Below are 18,636 nucleotides of genomic sequence, written 5' to 3'. Positions count from 1 at the left end.
TTATCTGTAACTCTGTGTTGTTGTTTTTGTCGCACTGCTTTGCTTTATCTCGGCCAGGTCGCAGTTAAATAAAGGATGAAAAAAAAAAAAAAAAAAAAAATGTTGTTTAAATAATGTAGCTGACAGTTGGTATATACTGTACTGTATATACACAAAGGTAGGTGGACACCCCTTTAAATTAGTGGATTCGGCTATTTCAGCCACACCCATTGCTGACAGGTGTACAAAATCGACCACACAGCCATGCAATCTCCATAGACAAATATTGGCATTAGAATGGTCTTACTGAAGAGCTCAGTGACTTTCAACGTGGCACAGTCATAGGATGCCACCTTTCCGACAAGTCAGTTTGTCAAATTTCTGCCCTGCTAGAGCTGCCACGATCAACTGTAAGTGATGTTATTGAGAAGTGGAAACGTCTATGAGCAATAATGGCTCAGCTGCGAAGTGGTAGGCTACACAAGCTCACAGAACGGGACCGCCGATTGCTGAAGCAACGTCAGCACAAGAACTGTTAGTCGGGAGCTTCATGAAATGGGTTTCCATGGCCGAGCAGCCACACACAAGCCTAAGATCACCGTGCACAATACCAAGCATCGGCTGGAGTGGTGTAAAGCTCACCTCCATTGGACTCTGGAGCAGTGGAAATGTGTTCTCTGGACAGATGAATCATGTTTCACAATCTGGCAGTCCGAAGGATGAATCTGGGTTTGGCGGATGCCAAGAGAACGCTACCTGCCCAAATGTATAGTGCCAACTGTAAAGTTTGGTGTTGGAGGAATAATGGTCTGGGGCTGTTTTTCATAGTTCGGGCTAGGCCCCTTATTTCCAGTGAAGGGAAATCTTAACGCTACAGCATACAATGACATTCTAGACGATTCTGTGCTTCCAACTTTGTGGGAACAGTTTGGGGAAGGTCCTTTCCTGTGTCAGCGTGACAATGGCCCCCCGCACAAAGTCGAGGTCCATACAGAAATGGTTTGTCGAGATTGGTGTGGAAGAACTTGACTGGCCTGCACAGAGCCCTGACCCTATCAAACACCTTTAGGATGAATTGGAATGCCGACTGTAATCCAGGCCTAATTGCCCAACATCAGTGCCCAACCTCACTAATGCTGTTGTGGCTGAATGGAAGGAAGTCCCTACAGCAATGTTCCAACATCTAGTGGAAAGCCTTCCCAGAAGAGTGGAGGCTGTTGTAGCAGCAAAGGGGGGACCAACTCCATATTAATGCCCATGATTTTGGAATGAGATGGTCAACGAGCAGTTGTCCACATACTTTTGGTCATGTAGTGTAACTGCTTATGTTATCTGTTACATCACTGTGCAATATGAGGGACATGACGTAACATCCAAGTGAAGTGCTACCAAAACGTCTGTAAACGGCCTCTCTGGCAATGTGCTGTAATGTTCATGTAAACGCTCCGTGATAACCTTCTCTTCGATAACCATTTAAATGCATGTCTGAATGAAATTCTTCAGATGATGTGAATACCTTCATGAATGTTGAAAATGTGACTCCCACCTCAGAAAAACACAGCTGGTTTCAGACAATACATTTTGCTCTGCTGATGGCATTTCTATTGGCAGTGGAAAGTGCTTCATTGTCTCAGGGATTTGAGCAACAGGAAACAGTAGCGCAGAAGTATGGAAACAGATCAACGATAGTATCAGAGGCCCTCTTGGTGAGGAATGATAGGGATGAAGACAATGAATACGTGTTAATGTAGGATCTGACAGTTTTGACATAAAAAAAATGTACATTTAAAAAATTGTGCAGAATGAAGACTTGATTGAATGTGGAGAAATTTAGATCGTCATAGTAATTCAATACATGTACAAAGGCAGTGTATTCATTTTATTTTATTTGGTGAATAATAGTTCTTTGTATAAACCCCCCAAATATATATATGTTTTCTTGGATTCATTCATTCATGGTTGGGCAGTCACTCACAACGGTTCCTATTTTCCCCTTCGAAGCATCATTTTGGAAAACACCCTGTACATGTTATAAACCCGAAGAGAGGCCGAACATGTTCAGTCGTGCGTATCTCTGTCAAGAGGTGAATATGAACCCAATAAAAAAAAACACGGTTTTAAACTCCCTTGCATGGTGGTTGAACAAATCCCGATGTTTGTTATTGTAGAAGACTTGTCTTCGTCAGACATCCCCTTGTCAGGAGGTGGGGTCAGTTATTCGCAACGCTACAATCCACAAAGGTCTTCCCTTCTTCTTTCTACTGCTCTTGTTGACTCCACAATTTGGGGTGTGTCTTCCCTCTCGTCTGCCCTCGTTGACTTCGCCTTATGGGGTGTGTCTTCCCTCTCGTCTGCCCTCGTTGACTCCGCCTTATGGGGTGTTTCTTCCCTCTCGTCTGCTCTCATTGACTCCCCCTTGCGGCGAGTGTCTTCTCTCGTCTCGCCTCATTGACTCCCCCTTGTGTGGAGTGTCTGGCGAGACAGGATAGGACAGGTGCAAACAATATGGCCGACACCCCCAACCAACTCCACGAACCTAGCATCATTAGAAGGATCGTTCAAGAAATTGAAGTTTTGCCTTAAATGTACTTAGCTGTATTGGAGTCAGCAGAGGGAAGGGCACGTGTTTCCAAGATGACGACACAGCCTGGGTTCCCTGACATTGTTTTCCCCTCAGGCAACAATGTGACATTCCGCTGTCACTTCCAGCTGTCTGTCAGAGAGAGTGTTTATTCAGTTCCACCTCTCACTAGAGCTCAGATCAGGGCCCACATTCACATAGTGTTTCAGAGTACAAGTGCTGATCTAGGATCAGGTCCAGGCCTCTTATTCATTAGGATTAAAAAGGCAAAATTAATCCTAGATCAGCACTCCTGTTATGAGAAGGTTTATGAATACAGGCCCAGGATAACATTCAAGTATTGATCGCTGACACCAACTGCCAAACATTTTTAATAAACCATCTTTATTGTCAGAATCAAGCATGACTACGAACTGTGTGGCAATGACAGCTTGACTTGAAGAACCGGTAGCTCTTTCACAATGGGTTAATGCAATTCTCTTATCGAGACATATTTGCATATGGCTATGTAAACACTAACAGTGCGTCAACTGCATGAAAAATTCCCTCCAGGCAGTTCAAACTTCCCTGAAAGACAGATAGCACAAACCTCCTTTGTTCATTAGCAGAACAGAAGTTGTATTGTGGTTAAGCTGTTTCGCGCCAATGGAATGTACTGTTGAGAGATCTCAACTGAAAAAAAATCACACAGGTTTTCACTGCTGATGTTATTTTTAATTTCACAGCTCCTAATTTGATGATGACTTGCTAATTAAATGTCTGAGTAGGTGTACAATTTTGGGGCCTGTAAGTTTTCACGAGATACATTCACATGAAAGGATGTTCTGTACTAATTACTAAGGATAAAGTTTTAAAGAGGCTATACAGATGTTTTGTCTCAGTGCTCTTGAACGAAAGGGTTTGCACAAAATGGACAGAAATATTGGACAGAATATTGTCATTGGACAGAAAGGGTCACATCCTTAAATCCTCTCATCTTACCAATCACTGTATGTACAATTAGTACTTCCTGGAATTCTTGCGTGGCTGCACACTTTCTGAAAGTCAGTGTTGATCTTTCACCTGGACTTGTATTGTCAATATAGGTCATTAATTCATAGCAGTAATACTGGTGCAAACAGCACTTAATGTCGGCTTATTGTCACCCCTCACCCCCTCCTGGACAAGGCTACCTCTTTATTAATGCATGCCTTGCGCCATGTGATCCTGATAATGAGGAGTCACACATAAAGTATTTGAGCCTGTCAGAGGAAATCATGCTGATTAAGACCATTATTGTTGCCGGCACCCCCGCAGCCATTGGAAATGGCGTCTCCCACCCCAGCCGCTCAGCAGGCGTACCCCGCACATCAGAGAGTAGTGAACTCATCCTCTCAACATGCCACCAAGAACGTGGCTGAGGACATTATTGTTACAAATAATATTGACTCAACTTTGTGTTCATCGGCTATAAAAGTAATGTCCAAGAGCGATGGGAGAATTGGAGTCATTAGATTAAACTTCAGATAAAAAAAAACAATTCTCGAAAGACAGCAGATTCACTGTAAATGCTCCTAACTGGTTGGGCCTTCGTGGGAGGTAGGAGACACTGATCTTAGTGCTCTTTTGATGAAACCCCCCCCCCAGCTAAACATGGAAAATGCGTAATGGAGAATGCTATTTGTTTATGATATCTGAAACAGCAGGATAGGTGAAAGAGATGTCACTGCACAAAAAATCGGAACCAATCAAATCTACTATCTACACTGAAATGTATCGTTCATAGAATGACATATCAATGGAGGAGAGTGTAACATACCGTTTTAATAAGACACTGCTCCTCCCTCCATCCCTTCCAAAAGTCCCACCGCATTTATCTTCTCCCATCGGTCCCTTGCCGCGCTGCACTCACGGCGTGACGCGCTTGGCCCTCGGATCCATGCTGCATACCTCAGGCCCTTGTCTAAACAGGAAAAGTAGTTTGAATCAGTACCCCTTTGTAGTGGATCATTTTTTTTAGGGCGGGCAGCCTTCCAACCCGTCTTGGTGTAACCACTCCACAGTGAGATGAAGAGAGGAGAGAGAGAGAGAGAGAGAGAGAGAGAGAGAGAGAAAGAGAGAGAGAGAAAAAAGCAGAGATTTAAAATTCATCCTCTGGAGCTTGATCTCCTGACTGCTGCGTGGTGTTCTGCTGTGTACAGTAGGGCCTGCCTTAGATCTCCCGCACACAGCTTCTGACAAAGGAAGACTCTCAGGGAACGTCCGGCAGTTCTATGGCAGGAGCCCCCTGTATTTTGACAAGGAAATTCCTTAATAGAAAGAGCCACTGTTGGGATGCTTCCATTGGAAATATACCACTGTGTATACAGCACAGTGTGCGAATGCTGCAGGGAGAGCCTGGAGAGCACTTATCATTTACACATACACTGAGTACAAAATATGAAGAACACCTTCCTAGTATTGAAAGCATTTTTTTTAATGGTAATGGCTTTATTTCTATTACAGCGTATCGGATGACTGTCATTCATATTCCATTCATCCAGTTCAATGTAACATCGATAGGTTTACTCTACTACACGATTCAAAAACGTTTGCTGTACCCATCACGAGGTTGCTACAACCTAGCCTATGAATTCAACGTAGGTGCCCACAGGTAGAGAGAAATAGTTGAGGTGACAGGCAGTGACACATACCGCTTTGCACACTCTTGCCTGCATCTAGCTGACCTAGGGTGTACTTATTAGTCTAACAGTTACAAACAAGAGTTTCTATTGGACCAATTCAGGTATGTTTATCCCTATTTCTTTCCATTTGCTCCGTTTAAGAAATGTTTTTCAACAGAATCGGTGGAATGAATACACTGATCACAAGCAAACAGTTCACTTGCACAGCTACATACAAACAGCTTGTTACATAATTCCTTCTCATCTCCGCCTCTTACCTTTTCCCTTCGCTTGTGGACTTCAAAGTTTTGTTAACGATCAATAATGACAAACCTCCTGGAATTGACAACTTAGATGGAAAGCTACTGAGGATGGTAGCTGACTCTATAGCCACTCCTATCTGTCATATTTTAATCTGAGCCCAGAGGAAAGTCTTTGTCCTCAGGCCTGGAGGGAAGCCAAAGTAATTCCACTACCAAAGAGTGGTAAAGCGGCCATTACTGGTTCAAACAGCAGACCTATAATAATAAAATTGTGTTTGACCAAATACAATGCTTTTTCTCTGTAAACAAATTAACAAATTGACTTTCAGCATGCTTATAGAGAAGGGCACTGAAAATGTACTGCACTGACACAAATGAATGATGATTGGTTGAAAGAAATTGATAATAACAAGATTGTGGGAGCTGTACTGTTAGATTTCAGTGCAGCCTTTGAAATTATTGACCATAACCTGTTGTTGAAAGAACTTAAGTGCTATGGCTTTTCAACCTCTGCCATATCATGGATTCAGAGCTATCTAGCTAATATAACTCAAAGGGTTTTCTTTAATGGAAGCGTCTTTAATGTCAAACATTTAAAGTGTGGTGTACCACAGGGCAGCTCTTTAGGCCCTCTACTCTTTTCTATTTTTATCAATGATCTGCCACTGGCATTAAACAAAGCATGTGTGTCCATGTACGCTGATGATTCAACCATATACGCATCAGCAACCACAGCTAATGAAGTCACTGAAACCCTTAACAAGGAGTTGCAGTCTGTTTTGGAATGGGTGTCCAGTGATAAACTGATTCTGAACATCTCTAAAACTAAGAGCATTGTATTTGGTACAAATACAGGGGTCTTTTCATAGTCCCCAAATCCAGAACAAATTCAAGAAAACGTACAGCTTTATATAGAGCCCTTATTGCATGCAACTTCCTTCCATCTCATATTGCTCAAATAAACAGCAAACCTGGTTTCAAAAAACAGATAAAGTAATACCTGTCACGCTCTGACCTAGGAGAGCTGTGTTTTTCTGTATATTTAGGTCAGGGTGTGATATGGGTGGGCAGTCTATGTTTTTTGTTTCTATGTTTTGTTCTTGTTTTTCTAGTTCTAGGTTGAGTTTTGATGATCTCCAATTAGAGGCAGCTGGTTCATGTTGTCTCTAATTGGAGATCATATTTAAGTTGGGGTTTGTCTATGGGGTTTTGTGGGTAGTTGTTTTCTGTTTTGTGAGTATCACCTGGTGGAACTGTTGGCTGTCGTTTTGTTGTTTTTTGTTTAAGCGTTATCATTAAAAGTAAATATGAGCACTCTACACGCCGCGCCTTGGTCCACAACGCCTCTCCCCTATTTGACCTAGATAGTTTGTGTGTATGCATTGATATGTAGGCTACGTGTGCCTAAATGTATGTGCTTCTGTCCTTGAACTGTTCTTGTCTAATGATGTTCTGTATTATGTCATTCTGTATTATGTTTCATGTTTTGTGTGGACCCCAGGAAGAGTAGCTGCTGCTTTTGCAACAGCTAATGGGGATCCTAATAAAATACCAAATTCCAAATGCACAACACATCAGCTGTCTGTGGCTAGGTGAAAAAAACTTTCAGAGCCAAGCCTTCATATCATAACTGCAGCTAGCTCACCATATTAGCTAAACTAATGTCATAGTCAACATAGCTAATAGAACTAACGTGTTAGTAAACCTGCTTGCAGTACAGTGTAGTAACCAGTTTAGCAGTTATACCGTCGGGCCCCGGTGGCAATAAATTAGTAAAACCAAAAACATACCTTGACAAAAACGTACCCAGTGTTGGATAGTCATAGCCAGCTAGCTAACATAGCATTGATTCCTCTGGTGTATTTCTCTCTCCCTCTTGCTCCTCCTTCATTTTTGAAGGAGGAGCTGTTCAGCCGTTCAATTGTCTTTCTCTCTCTTTAAGCTCTAGCTTATGCAGCATTTACTCAAATAATTCTCTGATCCTTTGATTGGGTGAATCAAAAATGGAGAGAGCATTCCGTCATCATGCATTTTCAGCCATTCCTGAACCTGAGACCAGAAACAGGCTACCTGAGGGCAATACCAAAACAAATCATATATTGATTCTGTATCCTCATAAGAAAATATGCAGAGCTGCAATGATTATATGCCCCAAATATTCAGCATTTTGTTTATGGCAAGAATTATGTACACTAATTTTAGCTGAAAAGCACTTAGTCTTGAATCTTGCATCATTTCACATATCAACTCATACACCCTGTACATTGGAATCGGTATATAAAACATGTACTGCACTATTAGTTCATATATTTACCTTGTTAGTTTTGTCTCTTTAGACAGAAGCTGCTTTTTTATTATTGATGAATATTGAACTGAATGACTTTTGAAGGTACATTTAAAGGTATCCCTAATAATAAGGGGATTTGCTAACCTATATGGTCCCACAGTTGACAGTGTCTGTCAGAGCAAAAACCAAGCGATGAGGTTGAAGGAATTGTCGATAGAGCTCCGAGACAGGATTGTGTCGAGGCACAGATCTAGGGAAGGGTACCAAAAAATGTCTGCAGCATTGAAGGTCCCAAGAACACAGTGGCCTCCATCATTATTAAATGGAAGAAGTTAGGAACCACCAAGACTTTCCTAGAGCTGGCCGCCCGGCCAAACTGAGCAATCAAGAGAGAAGGGCCTTGGTCAGCGAGGTGACCAAAGAACTCGATGGTCACTCTGACAGAGCACCAGAGATCCTCTGTGAATATGGGAGAACTTTCCAGAAGGACAACCATCTCTGCAGCACTCCACCAATCAGGCCTTTATGGTATAGTGGCCAGACGGAAGCCACTCCTCAGTAAAAAGCACAACATAGCCTGCTTAGAGTTTGCCAAAAGGCACCTAAAGGACTCTCACACCATGAGAAACAAGATTCTCTGGTCTAATGAAACAAAGATTGAACTCCTTGGCCTGAATGCCAAGTGTCACGTCTGGAGGAAAATTGGCACCATCCCTATGGTGAAGCATGGAGGTGGCAGCATCATACTGTGGGGATGGTGTTAAGTGGCAGGGACTGGGAGACTAGTCAGGATCGAAGGAAAGATGTATGGAGCAAAGTACAGAGAGATATTTGATGAAAATCTGTCTCCAGAGCACTCAGGACCTCAGACTGAGGCGACAGGAAGACAGGACAACAACCCTAAGCACACAGCAAAGACAATGCAGGAGTGGCTTTGGGACAAGTCTCTGAATGTCCTTGAGTGGCTCAGACAATGCCCAGACTTGAGCCCAATCAAAAATCTCTAGAGAGAACTGAAAATAGCTGTGCAGTGACGCTCTCCATCCAACCTGACAGAGCTTGAGAGGATCTGCAGAGAAGAATGGGAGAGACTCCACAAATACAGTTGTGCCAAGCTTGTAGCGTCATACCCAAGAAGACTTAAGGCTGTAATTGCTGCCAAAGGTGCTTCAACAAAGTACTGAGTAAAGGGTCTGAATTCTAATGTAAATGTGATATTTCATTTGAATTTATTCTATAAATTTGCAAAAATATCTAAAAACCTGTTTTTACTTATTCATTATGGGCTATTGTGTGTATATTGATGAGGGAAAAAAACATTTAATCAATTTTAGAATAATGCTGTAACGTTACAAAATGTGGAAAAAGTAAAGGGGTCTGAATACTTTCCAAATACACTGTATCATATATTACAGTTGAGGAACAATGGGAAAATAATCGTGCTTTGAATGTTGATAAAACTCCACTATTGAGTAAATGGCCCTTGAATGTCTTAGTACACCGACTGTAGAGCTCTTCTTTGTCTACACCCATTCAGCATTAATCACACCTTCTTAAGCCGTAGCCCCACCCATCTCTTTAAGGATTCACATGTTAGGCCATGTGCTAAACAGAGTGAGTATGGTAGTGTACTAAACAACCAAAGGTCTCAAGACTAAAGACTAATTTATACTACTATCGATATGTCTGTATACAGTTGTTTCAGTGACATCACTCTATTGTTGTCAGACATCAAACTTGTCGTTGTCGTAATGAAAAAACATAAACACAAAAACAACAAGCTGCATGACATCAGCAGCCTGGTGTTCCAAAATAACATAACTGGTGTATTTTAACAACAAGAAAACCATCCATTTAAATATGCATTTTAAATATGCCATTCTTGAAAACCAGGCAACTAAAAGCAACTTTCTAAACAATGTTTTGGTTAGTTTCTAGCTTGTTAGCTAGCTAGCTAGCATTGAATTAACTGGCTAGCCAGTTGAAATAATGACCATTTTATGTAGCTGACAATGTCTTAACTTTAGATAATTTGTATTCATTATTACAGAAAAAGAAACTCACAACAAGCTCATTATTTACAAGTCAAAGCTAATTGCAGAAAATAGCTTATGGCTCTGAGTGAGACTAAATAAAAGCAGGGCATTCTACCGGAGAATTCTAGAACTTGGACACTGTCTCGCTGGCGTAACGCTATATCCTAATTTGACTTTGGTGCAGGTCATGTTGTTCTTCACATTACCGTATTTTGTAAACACACACTATATCAAATAAAATCAATACTTATTTGTCACATGCACAGAATACAGAAGGTGTAAATGGTACAGTGAAATGGTTACTTGCATAGTGGATTCTTTTGTTTGGAAATGTAGCTAGCTAGCTGAACAATAAATCATAATTCCAACTCATAACATTACTACCCTGAATGAATATACAGTTAGGTAACGCTAACCAACTAGGTTCAATGTTAGCGAGCTACCTAACATTAGGCTACTACTAGCAATGCAAATGGCTATGAGATAAAAATGATATTACTACATAGATCATACACGTAACGTTAGTTAGCGAGCTAGCTTTATCTTGCAATGAAAACAACTTTCTGACAAAATTAGAAACATATAATATAACATATAACATATTATATCTGAAAATGTAGCTAGCTTGACTCTCTTACCCGTATACATGGATGAATGCTTCTCCCTCTCTGTCACGGATGCCATGGTTGCCCTTAGTTTGAAAATGTAATCCGGAGACAGGTGTTTTATACAACAGCCTTCTATGTGTTCTCTTTTCGTTTCCCTCTTTTCGATTCCATATTTGTAATCAAACACCTGGGTTTACTCCATCTCCTTAGCTATCATACTCTGCTTCCACCTGGCATTCCACTGATTTCAAAACTTTGTCCTCCAGAAAGTGGAGAGCATTAACAACACTTATGCAGTTTTTTGTGATATCTTTACAAAAAAGCTGCGTGAGAAAGGATAACAGGTAACACAATCTACACATACTTAGTAGCTCATGCTCTAGACAGAAGCATGGTACATGACAGACCAATCCGAACTCATCTCTTGGCATGTTCAGCCCATCCATAATCTCAGCCAATCATGGCTAGCGGGAAGTTATCTGCGTTTTTCCGTGGTTAAACCAGCTAGGCTCGCATTTACAGATGGCATACAAGTTTGTTATTAAGGCAGTTGAAAGTTCACAGGTTCAACAAGGCATTTCTGACCCAAAAAATACATAATTACATTCAAATGCCTCTCCTGTGAAGTAGTGACGTGCAACATACTCAGTTTCCTGAAACGAGTCACATTTGCTTATGAATGATTTCTGACGTGTATATAAAGGGTTCATAAAGTGTATATAAAGGCATCCTTTTTAGTACAGGAGAAGGGTCTGGTGAACAGGCCCTGACTCCAACAATTAATATATATATGAACCCAAAGCATCCAATATGGCCACCCTAGCTGGTGGCAGCTGGGATTGTTTATGTCCCCAGTACGCTGATAATGAGAGAGTCGGATGTCTGAAACTGATTAGGGACATTTTATTATTCAATGAGTCACATTATTTTATTGATACAGTCTAGGGCTGACATTTGACTGTTTTATTAGGCCTCTGTTTGTGTCACTTCCACAGAGTTTGTGTCTTAGTCTGAAAAAAATGTCTATCTTTGCCAACGCTGACCTGTAACTCCTTGCGTCTCCTACATGTTGGCTAGCTTCATGTTCTGCGTATCTGAACAGAACAACCCTTGTTTCTGATGAGACCAATCGTCCTAGTCTGATCAAAGCGGGAGCTTTCCTTTTTTAGGTGTTGGTGGTGGGGTGTTACCGTACATGTTGGTGTGACTCTTTTTGCGGAACTATACTGAATCATAACAGATTCATGCTGCCTTTAACCGAATTGTAGAGCTGCTAAGCTACATCCATCCGTTACAAAAATGGAGTAACATTTTTAAAAGCAGCCACGAAATATAGTCATATGGATCAGTAAAATTCTTTAGAATGCAACACCTCATATATTCACTGCACACTGAAGAGTCACTAGCTAGTGGAAGCCAGTTGCATGCTGCAGGTTTATTGCACAAGAACGGTATGAAATGGGGTGGGAATGCATCCGTAATTTACAACCATACCCAGATGCCTCCCTCACTTTAAGGACCAATTTCTCTGACTTTCTTAAAACTGATTATTGGCCATAAAATACGATTCTGGGTTATTTTTTTTAAATGCATTTCAAATCCACAGCATTACAGGCCTATGTTAAATAAAGGTTAAATAAAAAATAAAAAATATATTTAAAAAATTAATGTGATTTTTATGGATCTTCTTGTAGAATATGAGGATGGATTATAAATGAATCCTGGGTAAATACATTTTGTTGGTAATTACTGAGCAATAGAAACAGAGAGGGTTGTAACATTATGTCTAATGTACTGTGCAGTAAGGACAAGGACACTTACAGCACAGTAAAGTGCTAAACATTTTTTTTACTACCTCCACAGGAGGAACATTGCAGCCATAATGTTCTGTGATATTCTGTATTACATTATGTGGTCTATTATACAATGACTTGAACATTCCACAGTAACTATTTGATGAATATTGCATAAGATTTGAGTTCACATCACATACAGTAGAAGAATTAAGCAATAAGGCCCCTAGGGGGGTGTGGTATATGGCCAATATACCATGGCTAAAGGCTCTTTTTATGTACGACACAATGCGGAGTGCCTGGATACAGCCCTTAGCCGTGGTATATTGGCCATATACCACAAACCCCAGAGATGTCTTATAGCTATTATAAACTGGTTACCAATGTAACTAGAGCAGTAAAAATACATTTTTTGTCATACCCGTGGTACACCAGTCTGATTAACCACGGCTGTCAGCCAATCAGCATTCAGTGCTTGAATCACCCAGTTTATAATATCAAATATTCCAACCTCATCTCCACGCAGTGGCCAAACTCTGACTACAAATCAGCATTCAGCACCATTTAGTCATGGAGCAAAATGAAAATGAACATAGTACACACAGGTACTGCTTGCAGCTTCCTTGTTAATATCTAATAAATCACTTCTATTTCCATGCATACGTAATTAGGATTTGACAGTGGTGTCCCAATTACCTAGCAAATCTCTTGAAATCAGAAGGTTGAAGAGAGAGTGTCCACAACCCATCTTGTAGAATATTGTTTATTCATTCGAATAGAAGACTTTGGTAAGCAGTGTGGGAACTAACAACTCTGCAAGTTCCCTCTGCTGCAATACTGGCAAACCAGACCTCCAACCACAGTCAAAGGGGCGAAACGTACAAATTGTTTTGGAGGTACATTCATTTAAAAATATATATATTTCCACATTACAACTGCTGTAATTTCTTTGTTTGTTTTTGTTGGTGCATGATATGGTTCCCTCAAGATAAACTGGGGCCTGAAGGCATTGTTTGGGGAGTTGGGGATTGAGTGTCGAATCGTGTTTTCGGATGCCCCGCAGTGCCATGCAGTGAGTGTGGGTGTACCACTTGATGGTTGAACTTAAAGATGTCCACTCGCAGGCCTGTCAAAATCATTTGCCTTTTATTGTTGTCACTGTGGCACAATAAGGTTTGCGATTATACTATTATAATAATGCACATAAAGTGTACAAGAACATCTCCCTGCAGTAGATTTACACGTCAGTCATTTAGCAGACACTCTTATCCAGTGACTTTCACTAGTGTATGCATACAATTCTCATACTGTTCCCCCATGGGAATTGAACCCAAAACCCTGCCATTGCAAGCGCCAGGCTCTACCCACTGAGCTACACGGGACCTTGCCTGCTCCTAGGCTGGGTTGGTGTGTTGACTTCCATGGCCGGTTGCGCTTCACATTCCAATGTTAACACTGTTATTGTTTTTGGTGGGAAGATTAAGAACAGGTGCACCATTTCAGAGACCTTCTCTCTGTCCAGGTATGACATCAGTGGTGCTTTGATTAACATTTAAGCAGACAGGAACTGTTGAGAAATGAACTTCCCTAAATTGTGGTTATAGAAATGGTGCTCTTGACGTTAATTTTGGGTGGCATGTGTTCCATTGTCAACCTGCGTTTCCATGGTGGGCTATCACCGTCCACAATTTGCCTGCAGAATTTTCTCACAGGCGTTGGGGTATATTCCTTGATAACATGCGCAAATCAGGGGAGCATTGAAATTACATTAATCAATTGACAAACATATATTGAAAATAATAGACAATATCTAAAATATATTGAATTTCAAATTAATTTCCTGAATTTCCTGATTGAAATAAGATTGCCCTTCCAACCCTGGGCTGTGGCTTATAAAACCATATTAGTATGTGTGCCTGTGAAAGTACAGATGGAAAAATCTATTTCCACAAGCTAACAGTCATGGTGCATGCAAATTACCTGGGAGTGGACACCTTTAAGTTCAACCATCAATTGGTACACCCACACCCACTTCCAACCCTAACAAGTTCACATGAAGTACCTCACATGAAATACGAGAAAGTGATTCCGCAGGGCTTACAGTATTTGTGCCCAGTTCCATGCAGAGTGGCCATGTTCTTGCTTGTTAACTCAGTTCAAGACTTTTTTTTCACCCTTCATTTTTCCAGCAGTAATGTCCGTACCAGCCCTGAACAATGATTAATACCATTATTAATAACATTTGTGATATTGCTGATTGTTTCTCCAGTTTGCTTCTACGTCGTTGGGCGGCTTCAATGCTGGGAAACGATGTTTCTGCTCTGCTTTCCCCTCATTATGACCAGAGGTTAAGACCTAGAAAACCCATCATTATGACCAGAGGTTAAGACCTAGAAAACCCCTCATTACGACCAGAGGTTAAGACCTAGAAAACCCATCATTATGACCAGAGGTTAAGATCTAGAAAACCCATTATTATGACCAGAGGTTAAGACCTAGAAAACCCATCATTACGACCAGAGGTTAAGACCTAGAAAACCCATCATTACGACCAAAGGTTAAGACCTAGAAAACCCATCATTACGACCAGAGGTTAAGACCTAGAAAGCCCATCATTATGACCAGAGGTTAAGATCTAGAGAACCCATCATTATGACCAGAGGTTAAGACCTAGAGGACCCATCATTATGACCAGAGGTTAAGACCTAGAAAACCCATCATTACGACCAGAGGTTAAGACCTAGAAAGCCCATCATTATGACCAGAGGTTAAGATCTAGAGAACCCTTCATTATGACCAGAGGTTAAGACCTAGAGGACCCATTGTTTCTTTGAATTCCAAAGTGGTTACATTTCTCCAGGCCCATACCCCATGCTTTTTCCCGAAATAGTGGCAGGGAGTGTGGTTTGTTATTGTTTCAACTGCTGATTGCCACTTTAAGACCTAGAGGATGCCAAGACAGCAAAGAAACGCTGACCGTGCAACCCTGAGGTTGGCTGAACCCCTGAAGGCTCATTATTTCCTGAGAGCCTATCCCCGGCATGTGATAGATGCCAGCAACAACGACATCGATTCTCCTGCCAGTTGAAAAGTAAAAAACAACGCCCTATAGGCCCTTGATTTCATGGCCTTTCTAACCTTGTTTGAGTGAAATCCCTTTTCAAGGGACGCCGTTTTGAATGACTTGCCCTGGTTGAGTCACCCCAGATCAAAATGGCCAGGCGTCATTGGGGTGTGGATGGGTGAGTTGAACTCGCACTTCACTCTGTTCTTGATGTTTGAGTTTCAGTGGCAAAGAGTAAACAGTGTGCTCCACCAGCAGAAAACAACTTACTTGTGATCACTTACACTTGAGCTCAAAGGGAGAGATTGGACATGTTGATCTGGTGACAGGAGTGTCTCGGGCTCCTCTTGGGAAGGTCAGGGGTCACAGTATAGTAAGAAGGCCACATCATCAAAAACAAGCGACACCAGTGTTAGAATTTTCAGATAATACAACTTAATTTAACACATTTATTAATAAGCAATTATAAGTCATTACAAATGTGTAAAACTGCCTATAAATACCTTAGAAGTTGTTAGAAAGTTCTTCAGCATTGTTATCTTCTTAATAATCAAAAACTTTTCTACTCTGTACATCTGTATGTTACTTGCTGCACACATGAACTCCATAGCAGCAACCGCACTTATGGAAGTACGCAGACAGCTGTGTGTCGCCAAATGCTTTAATTAAGAACCAGACGAGTTAACCGAAGGTTGTTGGCCCTAAATGTCCAAGTTTGGAACAGCAACAATAATAATCACGGTCATAAAACTAGGAGCTGAGTGGATTGAGAACGAAAGCTTCTGTTCCCTCTCATCTTTGTCTGGCATTTGTTGGCGGACGCTGAGAAAACGCATGCCGCCTCTAGACCGAGGGAGGACCGCATGTCTGCCTCCTGTCTTGTCGCTAGTGGATTGGAAGCAGGGAGCAGAGAGGAAACAATCGCTGATTAGTGGTTCAGCGGGACTGATAACGGGGTGCTGTCTAGACGAGGGGGGACCCTGGGAGGAGGAGAAGCAGCAGGTCAGCTTTTTAATTCCTACTCTCCCTCGTTCCCTCGCTCCCTACTTCACCTCGACTGACCAGGGCTGTGTTTCATTCCAAAAGCCTGTTCCCTCCTCCCTTCTGGCCTTGTTCGATCCCCTTCGTGGATTTGATGGAAATGAATCTCTGACAGGATGAGAATGTAACTGGACAATAAAGAGATAAGCGCTGCTGGACACATACCTATCCAGTTGTGCTTCAGATTTGTGAAATGGCTTGAACAACGGTTGAAGGGAGGGGGGACAACCTTTTGAAATGGAATGCAACCGCAGCCCAGAGCTCGTTTTCACGACTCCCCATGTACCTCCCGTTCTCTTATTGCCAAACTTCTGGATTGTTAAGAGGCAAGGTGACAAAGGCTGTTGAAGTCAGTGCAGATGAGAAGCAGACAGTGGAGGTTACAGACGGAGACCAGCTCCTGATAAGCCAGTATAGAAAGTTGGGAAAGTTTACTGTAGACTGATTTAACAGGGCCAGGGGAGGGAGGGCGCGAGGAAGAGTAGTGAAGTCCTAAGCCAGTGTCAGTGCTGGAATGAATTGAAGTCATAAGCGAGTGTCAGTGCATGAATTAATTGCTTAATTAAATAGAAATGTGGGAATGCAACTAGAACGTGCTCCCTTCAAAATAACATTGAATAGAGGAAGTGTTACTAAAAGTGTCAGGGCAACGCTTACAGGTCCCTATATGTCCTGCAACTCCCTAGATTATCTCATTTAGCATGGATTTCTTACCTCATCACCAAGCATTGCAGCCCATTGATAAGGTCAACACAGACCACAACCATAGATTTTTACTATTAGCACTGATGGTATATATATATTTATGTTTGTCCTTCCAGGTGCAATGTTTTACTTGACTGAGTTAGCTGAAGTTGGGTAGTTAGCAACTGACAAGAATGTTATCCAGCCTTGATAGAAACCATTTTGTTTAGAACTGATGACCAGTCATTTTGCAGCAACTATGCAAAAATAATTAAGACTGTATGTATCTTTCATGTGGATAACCAACGACAGAGAAAGAAGAGAGATTGAACTCATTGGAAGGCTTTTGTTTTAATCACCTTCCTTATCTTGCCACGTGACTCTGTTTTTAGAGGATTGTGGGTAACTCAACACTTTTAGACTTTATGATTTCACACGTATGCATGTTTGAAGAAAGAAAAGTATATTTCTATATTAGTATTAACATTGTTGTGCCATGAGGTGTAATGGATCATGATGAACAGACATCAAAACCGTCAGGCAAATTGACGTTCAACGAGGACAGCACCCATTCCCAGTTCATGATAGTCATTGGATGAGAATGCAGAATCCTCAATTCTTGAGTTCAACCTCCAGTTAGTGCTGGTGTTTTGGATACTGTGCTTGACAATACCTGTCAAAATGGTATGAAAAGGCAAATGATTAAATACAGAAAACAATGTTAATAAACATCAAGACAAAAAGGGATCTAAATCTGCACTAGACAGGATTCAAAACATCATAATTGGGTTAAGAAGCTTTAGAGAGAGGAAACAACAGCAAAAGAGAAGGTGTCTAATTATTTTCTAATCAGGACTTGAAACACCAAAATAGTGTTTTCAATTGTTTCGATAGTGCTCCCAGTCCCTGGCAAGGTGTTGCACAACCCATGATTAAGTGGTTTTACAACACGGGTGAAACTTTGGTTTTAGAAGTGGGGGTGACATAACTTGGCGTAGAGTCTGGGTGTCCTCCCATTTTTTTTTGGGGGGGGGGTATCTAAAGCTTATTTCCTGTATTTCTACACAATCTAACCCATGGACCCATGGCCCTTCTAGCTGTCTCTATTTAGAACAACAAAAAGTTTGGAAGAATGCCCACAGTCATCAAGCTAGGTAAGAGATCGATATTAAATATGTTTAAGTGGGTTGATAAGACTGAACTACTGTAGATATATGATAATTCAATAATCACTATTGTGTTGCAACTTTAAACAATAGCCTAACAAATGAACACCTCTTACAAATAAAGTACAAAGACAACTTTTGATTGTCTTTATTAAGACATCCTCTGTATCAAATTCCCACCCGACCGCCCAGCCAGGCCGAGCACGCTCGACCCCCACCAGTCTAGTCAATAACTCAACTCTTTCCCCAACACAACTTACTTCCCTTTTTTTTCTCAAGGGAAAGTTTTGGGAAACAAAAGTTGAATAAAAACACACATACACACATTAACACACAGAAACATTACACCCTCCATATAATACATATCATAGGCCTAATAAAAATCAGATCCAATCAAACTGTATTTGTCACATGCGCCAAATACAACAAGTGTAGACTTCACCGTGAAACGCTTACTTACAAGCCCTTAACCAACAGTGCAGTTCAAGAACA

General features: G+C 41.3%; 1 long non-coding RNA gene across 1 annotated transcript; it reads right to left on the bottom strand.

Moving 5' to 3' along the window:
• Positions 1-1,443: 1,443 nt before the first annotated feature.
• LOC106607990 (uncharacterized) lies at positions 1,444-7,364 on the bottom strand. The gene is made up of 3 exons (XR_001329357.2): positions 7,256-7,364; positions 4,359-4,502; positions 1,444-2,692 (listed from the first exon to the last, which is right to left on the bottom strand). It is a non-coding gene; the product is annotated as an uncharacterized lncRNA (long non-coding RNA).
• Between the last annotated feature and the right edge of the window lie 11,272 nt (positions 7,365-18,636).

This window comes from Salmo salar, chromosome ssa01 (genome assembly GCF_905237065.1).
Source record: "Salmo salar chromosome ssa01, Ssal_v3.1, whole genome shotgun sequence".
NCBI classification, from domain to species: domain Eukaryota; kingdom Metazoa; phylum Chordata; class Actinopteri; order Salmoniformes; family Salmonidae; genus Salmo; species Salmo salar.
The sequence above is the reverse complement of the archived record's forward strand: the minus strand, read 5'-3'. Positions and strand labels throughout refer to the sequence as shown.